Below are 14,945 nucleotides of genomic sequence, written 5' to 3'. Positions count from 1 at the left end.
CTCTTCACCCAAACCAAAACTGGCTGCTAGTGCCCCTTACTACTACATTCCTATTTGGACAGAACCTTTTTTCACCTCCTCCCCCCACTCAGTGGGGTCTCTGTAGGGAAGATGGGGAAGAGGGGAGAGGTACAGAGGTAGAAGTTTTCTTATTGGCTGATACTGTGGTAAGATGGCTTCATTCTCTAGGCCTGGGGGCTATTTAAACTGACTCTCTCATTGTTATTTTGCCTGAGATATTTGAAGATTTCACTGTGGGGTCCCTTTGATCTTACCTTCCTTCACTTGAGTAATGATTTTTCCTTGAGCTGGACGTTTCAGATCTCTCCTCAGCTCCTTTTCCCAATGGTACCTACAGCTTCTTCCTGCAGGAATCTCCTTACCTTGGCAAATTACTTTTTCAAGCAGAGTCCCTTTTATAAATGAATTCAGCCAAACATTCCTACCACAAATTCCATATCTTGTTCCTAAGGTTTACACATCTTTGATCTGCAATCAGAGAAGACTGTAATTTACCTCACAGATGATCACTTTAGCCTGATGCCACAGGTCCCCTTACCTTGCTTAGGTACTGGGCTTCATGAATACATTTTCTGACATTTGACCATGTACTGGTTAAAGGTTGACATTGTTCTCAGGCAAAATTCTATGCCATAATCAAACAGCTGGTCCATGACCTTAAAAAGAATGATGCCCACGAATAACAGATCCCATCAGTCTAACTTAAATACTTATTTGTTGCTTATTGGAGAGACCATTAACGGGAATGTTAAAGACAAGATGTATCTGAATTTTTTCTCAGCTTATTTTTTTTATCACAAGACATATTAGACAGCAAGAAAACTGCACAGAATGTAAATTTACAGCTCACTGAATCGTTACAAAGCTAGCATCCAAGTCGTGCCCACCCAAGTCACAAAATGGAATATTGACAGCATTGCAGTTAAATTCCATTCAAAACATTTTTTATCCCAGGGCACCCAGCTGGCACAGTCAGTTGTGAGTCTGACTCTTGATTTCAGCTCAGATTGTGATCTCTGGGTGGTGGGATCAGGTGGTGAGATCGAGCCCTGAGCTCTGTGTTGACTCCACGCTGAGCCTGGAATCTGCTTGGGTTTCTTTCTCCCTCTCCTTCTGCCCCTCCCCACCATGCTTGCATGCGCCTGTGTGCGTGTGTGCTCTCTCTCTAAAATAAACAAATCTTAAAAAAAAAAACAACAAACCCTTTCTGTTCCCTCACCAAAGGTAACCACTGCCCTGACTTACAACACCATGGTTCTACACATTTTTTGAACTTGCATAAATGGAATCATACAGTATAAATTCTTTTAGTTTGAACTTCAAATTCTTAATATTTTTGATAGTTATCTATATTGATATGTGTCTGTAGTTTGCTTATTTTAATGTATGTTTATCTCTTGTATAAATATACTACAATTTATTTACCTATTGTAATGGTGGACATTTGTGTTGTTTCCGTATTTTTGGCCATTCTAAAGGAACCGTCTTGCACATTTTTCTTGATGCACATATACATATATTTTTGAAGAGAACAAGGCTCTGAGTTTTACTGCTGGATCATATAGTATGTGTATCTTCAAACTTAGTAGGGGGGCACCTGGGTGGCTCAGTCGTTAGGCGTCTGCCTTTGGCTTGGGTCATGATCCCGGGATCCTGGGATCGAGCCCCGTGTCAGGCTCCCTGCTCTACGGGAAGCCTGCTTCTCCCTCTCCCACTCCCCCTGCTTGTGTTCCCTCTCTCTCTGTGTTTCTGTCTGTTAAATAAATAAATAAAATCTTAAAAAAAAAAACTTAGTAGGTTTGCAGTTACCGATTTTTGGTAAAAAAAAAGAAAAAAGGTAACTTATTTTTGCAAAATTGTTGTACCAGTTTGTACTTTGGCCAGCATGTTCTTTGTTTTTCCATGACTTTGCCAACAGTTGGTATTGTCATTTAAAAAATTTACTCAGTTTTAAATTTTAATTTTAGTACAGTTAACATACAGTGTTATATTAGTTTCAAGTGTACAGTATAGTGTTTCAACTGTTCTGTACATTCCTCAGGGCTCATCGTGATAAGTGTGTTCTTAATCCCCATCTTTATTTCACATCTCCCCCTACTACCCCTCTGGTAACCATCAGTTTGTTCTCTACAGTTAAGAGTCTGTTTCTTGGTTTGTCCCTCTCTCCCTTTTTTTTCCCTTTGTTCATTTGTTTTGTTTCTTAAATTCCACCATATGAATGAAATAATATGGTCTTTCTCTGATTTATTTCACATAGTATTCTACTCTCTAGTTCCATCAGTGTTGTTGCAAATGGCAAGATTTCACCCTTTTTTATGACTGTGTGTGTGTGTGTGTGTGTGTGTGTGTGTGTGTGTGTGTGTGTGTACCATCTCTTTACCCATTCATCTATTGATGGACATTTGGGTTGCTTCCATATTTTGGCTATTATAAATAATGCTGCAATAAACAGGGGTACATACATCTTTTTGAATTAGTGTTTTTGAATTCCTTGGGTAAATACCCAGTGGTGAGATAACATCATATGGTAATTCTATTTTAATTTCTTGAGGAACCTCATTACTATTTTCTGAGTGTCTGCACCAGTTTCCATTCCCACCAATAGTGCACAAGAGTTCCTTTTTCTCTACATCCTTGCCAATGCTTGTTTTTTGTTCTTTTGGTTTTAGCTATTCTGACAAGTGTGAGGTGATATCTCATTGTAATTTTATTTGCATTTCCCTGATAATAAGTGATGTTGAACATATTTTCAGGTGTCTGTTGGCCATCTGTATGTCTTTGGAGAAAGGTTTGTTCACGTCTTCAGCCCATTTATAGTCAGATTTTTTTTTTTTAGTCTTGCGTTGTATAAATTCTTTATATATTTTGGATACTAGCCCTTCATTGGATATGTCATTTGCAAATATCTTCTCCCATTCAGTTGGTTGCCTTTTAGTTTTGTTGGTTGTTTCCTTCACTGTTCAGAAGCTTTATATTTTGATATAGTCCCAATAGTTTATTTTTGCTTTAATTTCCCTTGCCGCAGGAGACAGATCTAGAAAAATGCTGCTATGGCCCATGTCAGGGAAGGTACTGCCTGTGCTCTCTTGTAGGATTTTTATCGTTTCAGGTCTCACATTTAGGTCTTTAACCTATTTTTAGTGTATTTTTGTGTATGGTGTAAGAAAGTGGTCCAGTTTTATTCTTTTGCATGTTGCTGTCCAGTTTTCCCAGCATCATTTGTTGAAGAGACTTCTTCCTATTGTATATTCTTGCCTCTTTTAGTTTTTGTTTCTATATTTTTTTTAATTTTACTTTACTTATTTATTTAGAGAGAGATAACAAGCTGGGGGAGGGGCAGAGGGAGAGAGAGAATCTCAAGTAGACTCCATGCTGAACATGGAGCCCCACATGGGGCTTGATCTCATGACACTGAGAACATGACCTGAGCTGAAACCAAGAGTGGGACGCTTAACTGACTGAGCCACCCAGGTGCCTCATCTTTTGTTGAAGATTAATCAACTGTATTATCATGGGTTTGTTTCTGGATTCTCTATTCTGTTCCTTTGATCTATGTGTGTGTTTTTGTGCCAGTATCATACTGTTTTGATTACTAAAGCTTTGTAGTAGATCTTGAAATCTGGAATTGTGATACTTCCAGCTTTGTTTTTCTTGTTTTTTCTTTTCTTTTTTTTTTAAGATTTATTTATTTACTTATTTGACAGAGAGAGTGGGAACACAAGCAGGAGGAGTGGGAAAGGGAGAAGCAGGCTTCCCGCTGAGCAGGGAGCCCGATGTGGGGCTCGATCCCAGCACGCTGGGATCATGATCTGAGCCGAAGGCAGATGCTCAACAACTGAGCCACTCAGGCGCCCCCCAGGTTTGTTTTTCTTTTTCTTTTTTTTTTCCAATAAAAATTAGAAGGATTTTTAATTTCCAAGGCCTTTGAGAAAGCAAAACTAATGCAACACAAATTGAAAGATCTAATTAATAAATTTAACATCAAGCCAAAGTAATTTTGTTACATAAATTAACCCATTTGTTATAGGCTAGTAATGTTTCAAATGGTGAAGCTTCTACTGGTCTTTCAACTCCTTCAGTCTTCTGATAGCCTACTTTACTGTGACAGCGGAAGTGGTGTTGTAGGTCCAAGCGCCACCAGCGACGGTTTTCATGCAGGAGCCACAATGCCAGATCCCCACAGCTCATCTTTTCATCTTTGTTTTGCCACAGAAGGAGCAAGTGTACTTGGCGTGCTGGCTTATTTCAATCTTCTTCACCATTTTCCTGATGGAGGCACCATAACGGGTCCTGTATTTACCCACGATTCTGACCTTCTTGGTGCGTTTAGCCATGTCGCCGCAAACTAGGTCTGAGCCCAGAGCTGTTTTTGTTTTTCAAGATTGTTTTCGCTATTCAGGATCTTTTGTTCTTCCAAACAAATTTTAGTATTACTTGTTCTAGTTATGTGAAAAATGCTGTTGATACTTTGATCGGGATTGTATTAAATGTGTAGATTGCTTTGAGTAGTATGGACATTTTAACAATATTTGTTCTTTCAATCCATGAGTATGGAATATCTTTCCATTTGTTTGTGTCAGTCTTCAATTTCTTTGATCAGTGTTTTATAGTTTTCAGAGTACAGGTCTTTTACCTCCTTGGTTAAGTTTATTCCTAGGTATTTAATATTTTTGGTGCCATTGTAAATGGGATTGTTTTCTTAATTTCTCTTTCTGTTGCTTCATTATTAGTGTATAGAAATGCAATGAATTGCTGTATATTGGTTTTGTATTTTCTGACCTAACCAAATTCATTTATCAGTTCTGGTAGTTTTTTGGTTGAGTCTTTAGGGTTTTCTATATATAATATCACGTCAGTTGCGAATAGTGACAGTCTCATTTCTTTATTCTCAATTCAGATGCCTTTTATTCCTTTTTGTTGTCTGATTGCTGTGGTTAGGACTTCCAGTATGATGTTGAATAAAAGTGGTAAGAGTGGACATCTTCTTCCTGATCTTGGGAGGAAAGCTTTAAGTTTTTCACCATTGAGTATGATGTGGGCTTTTCATATATGGCCTTTATTATGTTGTGGTATGTTCCCTTAAGACTACTTTGTTAGGGTATTGTCATTTTTTAAAATACCTTTGGGTAGATGAGAAATTATAAACCTTGGTTTACATAAGCATTTTCCTAATATTAATGAGGGTGTTTACTTTTTTATGTTTGTTGGCCATTTGTACATCCTCTTTTTTTCTCACTTTTTATTTTGAAATAATGTCAGATTCACAAAAAGATGTGGGGAAAAAAAGGATAGGGAGGTTTTATATACCTAGTATCTCCCAGTGGTAACATTGTGTATTACTATAATATAGTATCAAAGCCAGGAAATTGACATTGGTACAATTATGAGAATTCACTATTTCACCAGCTTTATATACATTCATTTATGTGTGTGTATAATAATCTTATTGCAATCTTATTACATGTATAGATTCATGTAACCACCTCCAGAATCAAGATAGAATTATTCTATTACGACAAGACTTCCTTACACTAACCTTTTTAGACATACCTTTTCTCCCCATCTTTAACCCACAGCAATCACTAATCTATTTTCTATGTCTGTTATTTTTTCTTTTTTTGGAGCACCTATTCAAATATTTTTGTCTGTTTTCTGTCTTTTCTTGGTTTTTCGGATGTAGTTATATGTATAACAAGTATCTTTTCCTACTCTGTTGCATTCCTATTTTCTTATTGGTGTAATCTGATGAATAAAAGTTCCTCATTTTAATATTATCTTAGTTATCATCTTTTTCTTTTTGTTTAGTGCTTTTGACCTCTTGTACATCCTCTTTTTTGTTGTTGTTGTTTCTCTTCCTTCAGATTATAAAAGTGTTCTCCCTGTCTTGTCACAGGTAGATTCACAGTCCACTTGGAATTGATTACTGATGTGAAGTAGAGGTGAAATTCCATTTTTGTTTTTTTTACCTACATGGCTATCTAATTGAGCCAGAACTCTACTGAAAAACGTTTTTCCTGTGACTTTGTAAACCCAACATTGTAATGAATCAAGTGACCCATATGTGTTAAGAGTTTGTTTCTGGGCTTTCTGTGTCCATGATTAACTTGTCTATCCTTGCACCAGTTATATACCATTGTATTTATTCTTGGTTTGTGTTTCTTAACATCTGGCAGAGTAAATAGTTGCAATTTGTTTTTCATAAATGTATTGGATTTTAATGGTATTTTGCTTTACCATATATATTTTAGAAGCATCTTCTGAAGTTATAAAAAGAAAACTGGGAATTTTGATTGATAATGCACTGAGTCTATAAATTTTTTAGGCAAGAATTGGCATTTCTGCAGTATTAAATCTTACAGTTTGTGAATATAGCATAATACTGTATTTAGATTTTTATTTTTTGATGTTTTATTGCTTTATCATAAAGTTCTTACCATCTTTTATGAGATCTATTCCTAGATCTTTGATATTTTTAATGCCACTGTAAATAGTATCTTTTTAAAGTTTCATCTTTTTGAATGTTTGCTGCTGTTATAAAGGAATATAAAGGGATGTTATATCTTGATTCGGTGTCCAGGAAACTTGCTAACTCAATTATTTATTTATTTTTTAAAAATATTTAATTTATTTATTTGAGAGCAAGAATGAGATAGAGAGAGCATGAGAGGGGGGAGGGTGAGAGGGAGAAGCAGACTCCCTGCTCAGCAGGGATTCCGATGTGGGACTTGATCCCGGGACTCCAGGATCATGACCTGAGCTGAAGGCAGTCGCTTAACCAGCTGAACCACCCAGGCACCCTCTTGCTAACTCAATTATTAATTCTACTAATTTATCTCTTGATTCTTTAATATTCTGTATACATCATCATAGCATTTATAAATAAAGTTATATTTATTCCTTTCCAGTGCTTATACTGCTTGCCTGCGTCCCCCTCCCTCCCTTCATCTCTGTCTATCTCATATTTTCTTATATTGCTGCATGGTAGGACTTTAAGTACAATATTGAATAGAATTTATATTAGCAGGTATTTATGTGCTGTTCCTGAGCAAATGGAAAGTCTTTAATTTTTTACCAATAAGTATAATGTTTGCTGTAGATATTTTGTGGATACACTTTATCAGATAAAGAAAGATTATGAAAGTCCTTTTTTAGTCCTCCTTTTCCAAGAGTTTGTGTGTGCACGTGCATGTGTGTGTGTGATGAATCAGTGTTTAATTTGTCAAATTATATTTCTGCACCAATAGAGATGAGCGTATCATTTTTCTTCCTTATTTTGTTAATGTGGTGAATTATACTGATTGATTTTCAAATCTTAAACCAATCTTTATTCCTGGCATAGCACCAATTTAGAATTCATGTATGATTCATTTTATACACTGCTGGATTCAGTTTGTTAATGTTCCTTTAGGATTTTTGCTTCTATGTCCATCAGTGAGATTGGCTTGTAATTTTCTGGATTTTAGCAAGCATCTTTAGTTTGCTTTACAAATTCTTTTATCTTCTCCTGTCCAAAATGCTTCTCTTGTGGTATTTGCTGTTTTAGATGATATAATCCTCCCTGTGCTCATGCACCCTTGCATCACACACCCACACTCATGTCCAATCAATTAACAATTCCACCAACTACACCTTTTAAATACCACATTACTTAGTTTTGTCATTCTTTCCATCCCATCAACTCCTACGCTAGTTCAGGATACTATTGTCTCTCTTTGATTATTTAAGCAATCCCCATAAGGTTTTTCTGTCACAAGTTTTGTTCCCTCCCATTTATCTTCTATATTGCAATTAAGATGAACTTTTAAAACCACAAATTCTATTATGCATCATTTCTTCTTACACGTTTTCCATGACTCCTCATTGAATTTCTGTGAGCTCCTCATATTGGCCCTGTGTTCCTTCATGCCCAAGCCTTGGCCCATGCTGTTTTCTTTGCTGATATCATTCCCATTAATACACAAATTAAATATGCCTCTGCAGCGTATCAGAGGACTTCAAGAAAGAGCATAGCTTGGCAAAATAATGTCAGGACAGGAGACAGTATATGGAAAGGCAAAAAGGCAGTTCAGGAGCTGATTTTCAACACTATCTACTTTATCATGTGTTTTATGCTGGGCTTGGCTTGTTTTGTGGAACCTGGCAATGGTTTCTTAAAGGGAGTACATCATGCTGAACCTTTGTGCTCAGTGCTGGATAGCACAGTTTATGAGTCATGTAAAAATTGAAACCTCTTAAGTAAATAACCGGGGTAATGAGGAATTGTTGTGGGTGCTAGGAATGGTTAACCTGGCCAAGGTGATACTTGAATTGTCAGATAAAAGAGGAAATTGAAAGTATTTTGTGTATATTGATGACAAGGATTTAAATAATTACAAATGTACAGAAGTATTTAGGAACGCAGAATTTATGTCCAAATTAGGAAGAAATGTCTAAAGACCAGAATTACTTCGGTGTGGAAGGAACTGCCTCCCAAGATACTGTTTCCTCTTGTTTAATATATTCAAGCAGTGGTTGGTCAATTATGTTTAGGGATTTTATGTATTAGGGCAGTGCTTCCAAGACTCAGGTCCTATCCAGACTAATTAAATCAGAGTCTCTGGGGATGGGACACAAGAATCAATAGTTTTTAAAGCTTCCCTGTGATTCCAAAATGCAGACAAGTTTGGGAAGCCCTACAGTAGAGGGAGGTTTCAACTTCTCAGTGGTTTTCCTGCATCAGGAGTGTCTTGAAGAAATGAAAAAAACAAAAACAAAAACACATTTCCAAGCACAACCCTTTAGCTTCTACATTAGCTGTGTTGGGTGGACCCAACGAGTCTCTATGATTAAGAGTATTCCCAGATTATTCCATTTTCTAGCAGGGTTTGGAAACCACTAGATTATATGACTTTTTTTTTTTTTAAAGAGAATGACTTATGCATTCATAATTCAGCAAGGCACCTGACAAACTCATTTATGGGATCCTTGTGGACAAAATATGCAGTATGAATTGAGGCAAATATGTGGAGGACAAAGAATGGGATTTGGATTCAAAGGTATCTGAATTCTAATTCTAGTCCTGTTACTACTTATTTATTAAACTTAAAATATGCACTTACTGTCTCAAACTCATCTTAAAATAGACTAACAACCATTTTATAAATTCATTTTAAAATTTAAATAAAGTTATTTATGAAAACTATCAGTCTAGCATCTTGTCTACGTATATTGGACTCTTTTCTAAATTCTATAGTTCTGTGAATACAGAAATGAACGACTGGATCCATGGAGCATATGCACATGTTCGATGAGTGTATGTGTGTATTCTCTGTTGATTTTTAACTCTGATATGCTGTGAATCCCTGGTTTTAATATTCTGCCTTAATTCAGTTATTATATTTGGTATTTTAAAGGAGTAAAGAATAATGCCTTTCACTTGCTATTGCTTTCATATGAAATATAATCTGTGCCTAACTTTTTGTCTAAATTGCACATTTCAGATAAGAAGTTTTCATTAACTGTACTATAAATGATGGGGGAGAATTAACTGTGCTTTTTTTTTTAAATCACAGGTTTACGGGAACTGTGTAATTATTTATTAAAATGGAAAACTGTGAAGAACAAAAAAGATAGCAGTTGGAGTTAAAATTCCTGGATGAATGTTTTGTTTTTGAGACATCAGCATTTAAAAACGATATGCTGATTTGGAAAGCCCTGGGAGTAAATTGCAAAATTCATCTTTTCCATTCAATCAATGGACTTTTTAATCATTCCATGGAGTTGATGAAGTTCAGAGATGGTGTGTGATGGGAAATGTGGCATGCCAGTGTTTTCCTAGTGATTGCATCTTGGATTAGTTTGCTGCTTTTTTGAAGAGATTCCATTTTAAAAAGTAAGAACCTAATGTGATGGATTTATCTTCAGAGATGAACAGACATGGGAAGAATCCAGTGAGTCACAAGCTAGAAGATCAGAAGAAGGTAATACAAATAAATTGCCTTTTGCTTGGTCTTTTTTGTTTATGCTTAGAGAGAATTTTGTAAATTGAAAATGAATGTGCTTTAGGAGATAAAATAACATACTATTTCATGGAAATAAATCCTGCCATATAGCCAAGGGTAGCTATGGGTCTGGATTTCATTACCAGTTGGTGGTTTTGTTTCTAAAGTCTTCTGAATTCATCCATCCAATGGGTTGGCAAAGGATTCTGTGGTGTTCTCTCACTTTTGACTTTTAGAAATTCTAGTGACCTGCTGGCCTGACCTCATGGAACAGTTTTCTGAGATCCAGGGTGAGGTATGAGTCATGGGGCATTGCTGGAGTAATGGAGCAAGTTGGAGCTCTCCTAAAGGAGAACACCTGCCTTGTTGCCAGTGGAAGGTGTAGTTGGCATTTGAAATTCTCCAATTTCATGTCCTTGGGGTACATCAACGTAAGCTTTCTCATTTTTACCACTGGCCTGGAGAGAGAGTAATGAGGAAACTGTGAGGTTTGGTTTGACTCTTCATGTGTGATGTCGAAGGAACTAATAGAAAATATCCAAATAGGGCTGTGCTAGTATTTTTTTTAAATGGGGTTAGAGAGGTTCTGAGTGAGAAGCTGGGAGTTGAGTACTGAGATTTACACTTAAACCTCATTTTTCTACCTTCTTAGACATTCTTACCTGCTAAACTGCTGTACGATAGTGAGAACCATCCAGAGAGTACTTATCAGAAGGGTCAAAGATGGTGCCCAGGAGAGGAATCCTACTCATAATGAAATATATTATCTTTTGTAGTGCTTTCATTGACTCCATTAGTACAGGAGAGGTGTGTGGGGACCCAGTAGCTAAGGCACAAAAGCAAGGAATAATGAGACAATAGAAAGGATATTTTTAGTTAGACCTGGATCTAAGGGGCGTGTTTAAAGTTTGTTTTTACATCTCTCATAGAAATCGGCTTACTAGTTATCTTGTACTCCCGTGAGACAACTAGGTCATCTGCAGTTTTGGAGGTAAGATGTTTGGAAGAGATCATAGAGACAAAGCTTGTTAATTTGCTCTGACATTTGGACCAGTGCTACTAGAAAAGGTGCTACAGTGATCCCTTTGCATGAATCCAGGCAAAAATGGGTGGGTTATTTATGTCCAGTTTGGTCTATTCACTGGGTTTAACTGCAGTATAAGTAAATCTTGGAAATACTAAGTATTGTAAAATCCAAGATGCCTGGAATCAATTTTGACTTCAATGTGGATATAAATTTCTGCACAAATAAATGTGTTACCAAGAATGCAGTTGGTGTTTCAAATGGGTCAGCGTTTTTTTTCTTCTGCTGATACTAAGGTGTTGATCCAAAAGAGATGGCAAGATCAGTTTCCATCCAAAGCATGCTCTGCAGTTTCTTAACTACTGAGGAGTGATTTAATAATTTTTCTCTATCTACATTTTTAAAAATATCCTTAACTCTGATGGCTAATTTGCTTACTGTATTGGATTGGAGACAAGGAAAGTGGGTAATAGGTAAGCAATTAATATTACAGAATTCTGATTTTTGAAGGAAGTCCTTCTTTTCTGGCAGGGAAGAAAAGTCCCTCTGCAGGTGCTATCATTTTCTTTCCTGAATAAAAGATATATTCTGCAAACACATAAGGGATTGCAAGCTAGAGAATGGAATAAAATCATCCTGAAAATTCCTTACATGGAACTTTAAACAATGATCCATAATGATGCTTACTTTCCCAGGCCAGTTCACAAAAGACCGTTCAACTCATACAGAATAGTAATAGAGTTTAGACAAACTATGGAGAGCCATGATTCTGTGGGAAAATTAAAAAGACCAGTGTGGTGGTGTTGGATGAGAGGATCCCTATTTCACTGTAGCCTCACCTTCTAGTTGGTAGGGAGGTGGGGGAAGAAGGAGCATTTTCAATGAGCATTATTAAGGGGAAGATGGTATCCTAATGATTTCCTGGTTACCCACTTGGTGTGAGCATTCACACTGAGTAAGCCAGAACCTAAGATATTGATCGATCAATTGATTGGTACTTAAGATTCAAATTTGCTAAGTGTCAGCAGGAATACCTAGTCTCAATGACAGTTTTGTGAGTTTGTAGTAAGGAGAAAAAGGAAACGTTAACATCATAAATCTTCGTTGACTAAGCTCCGGGCACAGCCCTGCCACCACACAATTACCAGTAGAGATTATAAGAGCATTCATGTAATTACTTCAAGTGTTTGTAGTCCTTCATGATGAATTAATTGAACAGGCACAAGCGTTCCACATCAGTAAAATAAAATGCATTTATTCCAACTCATGACTTAATTCAGAAGTGAAGCATCATTTTTGTGTTACTGAAAAATGTGTTCTCACAGTGTTTGGCATATGGTAGCTATTTAAAGTAAGGTGAATTGAACTGATTTCAATACATGCTCCTGTTTTGAACAATGTGCCACTGATTTTTGTTCAGTCTACGAATAGCTCACTAGCTTTTGTTCTTAAAATATATGAATTTGTACTTCATATGCTCTACTGTTAGGATACTGAGCATATGAGTTTGTGAGTTTGTGTTCTACTGCAGTGAGTCGGTGAATATCAGGGAAGAAATAATTTTTGGGGTGCTTACTATATGAGACACATGCTTGCTTGGTCCTTTCCAATTTATGAAGAAAGTGTATTTCTACAAAGATAAAAGGTGCTTTTTTACCTTTTCTATATCTCCTTAAGAGATTTGGTCCTGTAAAAATAATGATCAGTTTCTCAAAAATATATATACAATAAGAAGAATATATATACCATTATTCAAAACTAAAGAGTTCAAAAGTATGTGTGACTTCTTAGGCTTCTTCAAAATAATGCCCCATCACCGGACTAAATCTGGAAAACATACTTGGAAGTTAAAAGGTATCACATCCACAAGTCCTATCTGAAGTACTCTTCATTATGGATAAACCAGAGATGTGGATCTTACAGGGGTTGAGAATACTTCTAAGAATCTCAAATCGACTTGGATTAGTGTAGGGCTAGGTGGAATTCAACTCACTTTTTGATTCCTGTGATTTTTATCAGGATTTTTCAGTTAGGATTGGCCCATAATCCCTGCTTTCGGCATTACGTTTCTGGAATGTCCCAGATGGGAAAATTATTGTGGCATCTAAATAGAGCTCTTGCCTACCCATAATGAGATGTTTTATTTTTGAAAACTTGACCTTTTGACCCATGTTTGCTCACTGATGCCAGTGAGTTTGGTATATTGCTTTCCACTAATTTCATTGCTTTGTGGGATTCTTTCTGCAAAAGCCCCTGGAACAGTAAAAGCCCAATAGGTACAAATGTCACTTCAGTTTAATTAATTGTGACCTTGAACTGAAAAGCAGAGCTCAGTAGATTTTACTGTCAGTCTAATTGCAGCAGTTTACAGCTCAGACAGCCCTGGGACACTGCTTTATTGCTCCATGAACATTTTGTGTATTAAACCAAAGCATTTGTCATAGTCAACAGTTTACTAGGTACTGCTAAAAAGGGTAGCAAGGACACACACTTTGAAATTATGACAACGAAATGCAGTACGTATCGGAATGCTTTTGTTACTCTATTCTCTAAAGCAGAAAGGGATGACAGTATTATCGCATATATGCGAAGATTTACATTCTTGGACATGTCTAAGATTGATGTCATCATAGGTTTTCGTTGCCTAAAATCATGTCTTTTACATGGTAGTTAGGCAGCATTATTTTCACACTGTCTTGCAGAAACCTCCAGATGAATTCTAACACATCATGTCTTCCTACATGATGGCAATTATTTCAGAAGTAACACATTCTGGGTGTAGTGAGTGAGAGAGTTTGAGATGTTGAGAACCATGTAAAATGAGAGAAATGCTTGTGTTAATTAATAGAAAAGGGGGTGCTGATATGAAGAAAGCCTTCTGTTTTAAGGGCAGCCCCAGTGACATTGTGGACTTAACATCAAGGTTAGGTAGGGGGTTAGAAAAAGCATCATCTGCCAGTGACAATGAGGGCTTCCACAGTATCTCTCCACATAGACTCATGTGGTTTGTTTGTTCTTCAGTTGACTTCATACAGAAGTGTGGTCCAGCTGCATGGCTGCATACAACTATGTTAGGCTACTCCAGTAATTTTACTAAAAACCTTACTTGTGATTCCCAGTGCTTTAGAGAGTAAAAATAATTTATTACTTTATTTTTTTTTAATTTTTTTATTGTTATGTTAATCACCATATATTACATAATTTGTTTTGGTGTAGTGTTCCATGATTCATTGTTTGTTCATAACACCCAGTGCTCCATGCAGAATGTGCCCTCTTTAATACCCATCACCAGGCTAACCCATCCCCCTACCCTCCTCCCCTCTAGAAACCTCAGTTTGATCTAGCCTAATTCTTCTTTTAGTATTTTTCTTTTCAGTGTGCTGATTCTTTTAGACTACATTTGTTGCATTTTCTTGCAGTGATGGTAAAATAGCATCATGTAAGCGTCAAAAGTGTATTGGGGTTATTGTCACTGGTGTTGAGAACTACTTGAAATTGTTTATGTTGGAAACTGATTAAAAATCTGTTTTCTTGAGAGAAAATATGAAGATAAATCACTCAAGAAGAGAAAGCTTAGGATAGATCCAGGCTTTTCATTCTTTGATCTTCTCGAAGGATAGACTCATTAAATGGTGCTCTATTTTTATGAATCTGCCTGACTTCTTTTTTGTTAGTGTATATGAGATACGTTAAAAGCACCTTAAGGGAGGATGAAGTTTCTGAAGCAAAGCCACATCATTTATTAATCACCTGATTGTGAAGCATGAGTGCTAATATGAATAGATTATCTGGGGGTCTCAACAAAATTGATTAGTCATCCGGTTACTGATTATCCAAACTTTTAATTTTTGAAATACATTGAGCAGCCATTCTGCAATGTTATTGTATAAATCTGGAATCCATGTATAGACACAAATATG

General features: G+C 36.5%; 1 pseudogene; it reads right to left on the bottom strand.

The window, feature by feature from the left end:
• Window positions 1-4,076: 4,076 nt before the first annotated feature.
• Window positions 4,077-4,365, bottom strand: LOC113922182 (annotated as a pseudogene).
• Window positions 4,366-14,945: the final 10,580 nt, after the last annotated feature.

Source organism: Zalophus californianus, chromosome 9, assembly GCF_009762305.2.
Source record: "Zalophus californianus isolate mZalCal1 chromosome 9, mZalCal1.pri.v2, whole genome shotgun sequence".
NCBI classification, from domain to species: domain Eukaryota; kingdom Metazoa; phylum Chordata; class Mammalia; order Carnivora; family Otariidae; genus Zalophus; species Zalophus californianus.
This window is presented reverse-complemented; position numbering and strand designations above follow the sequence as displayed.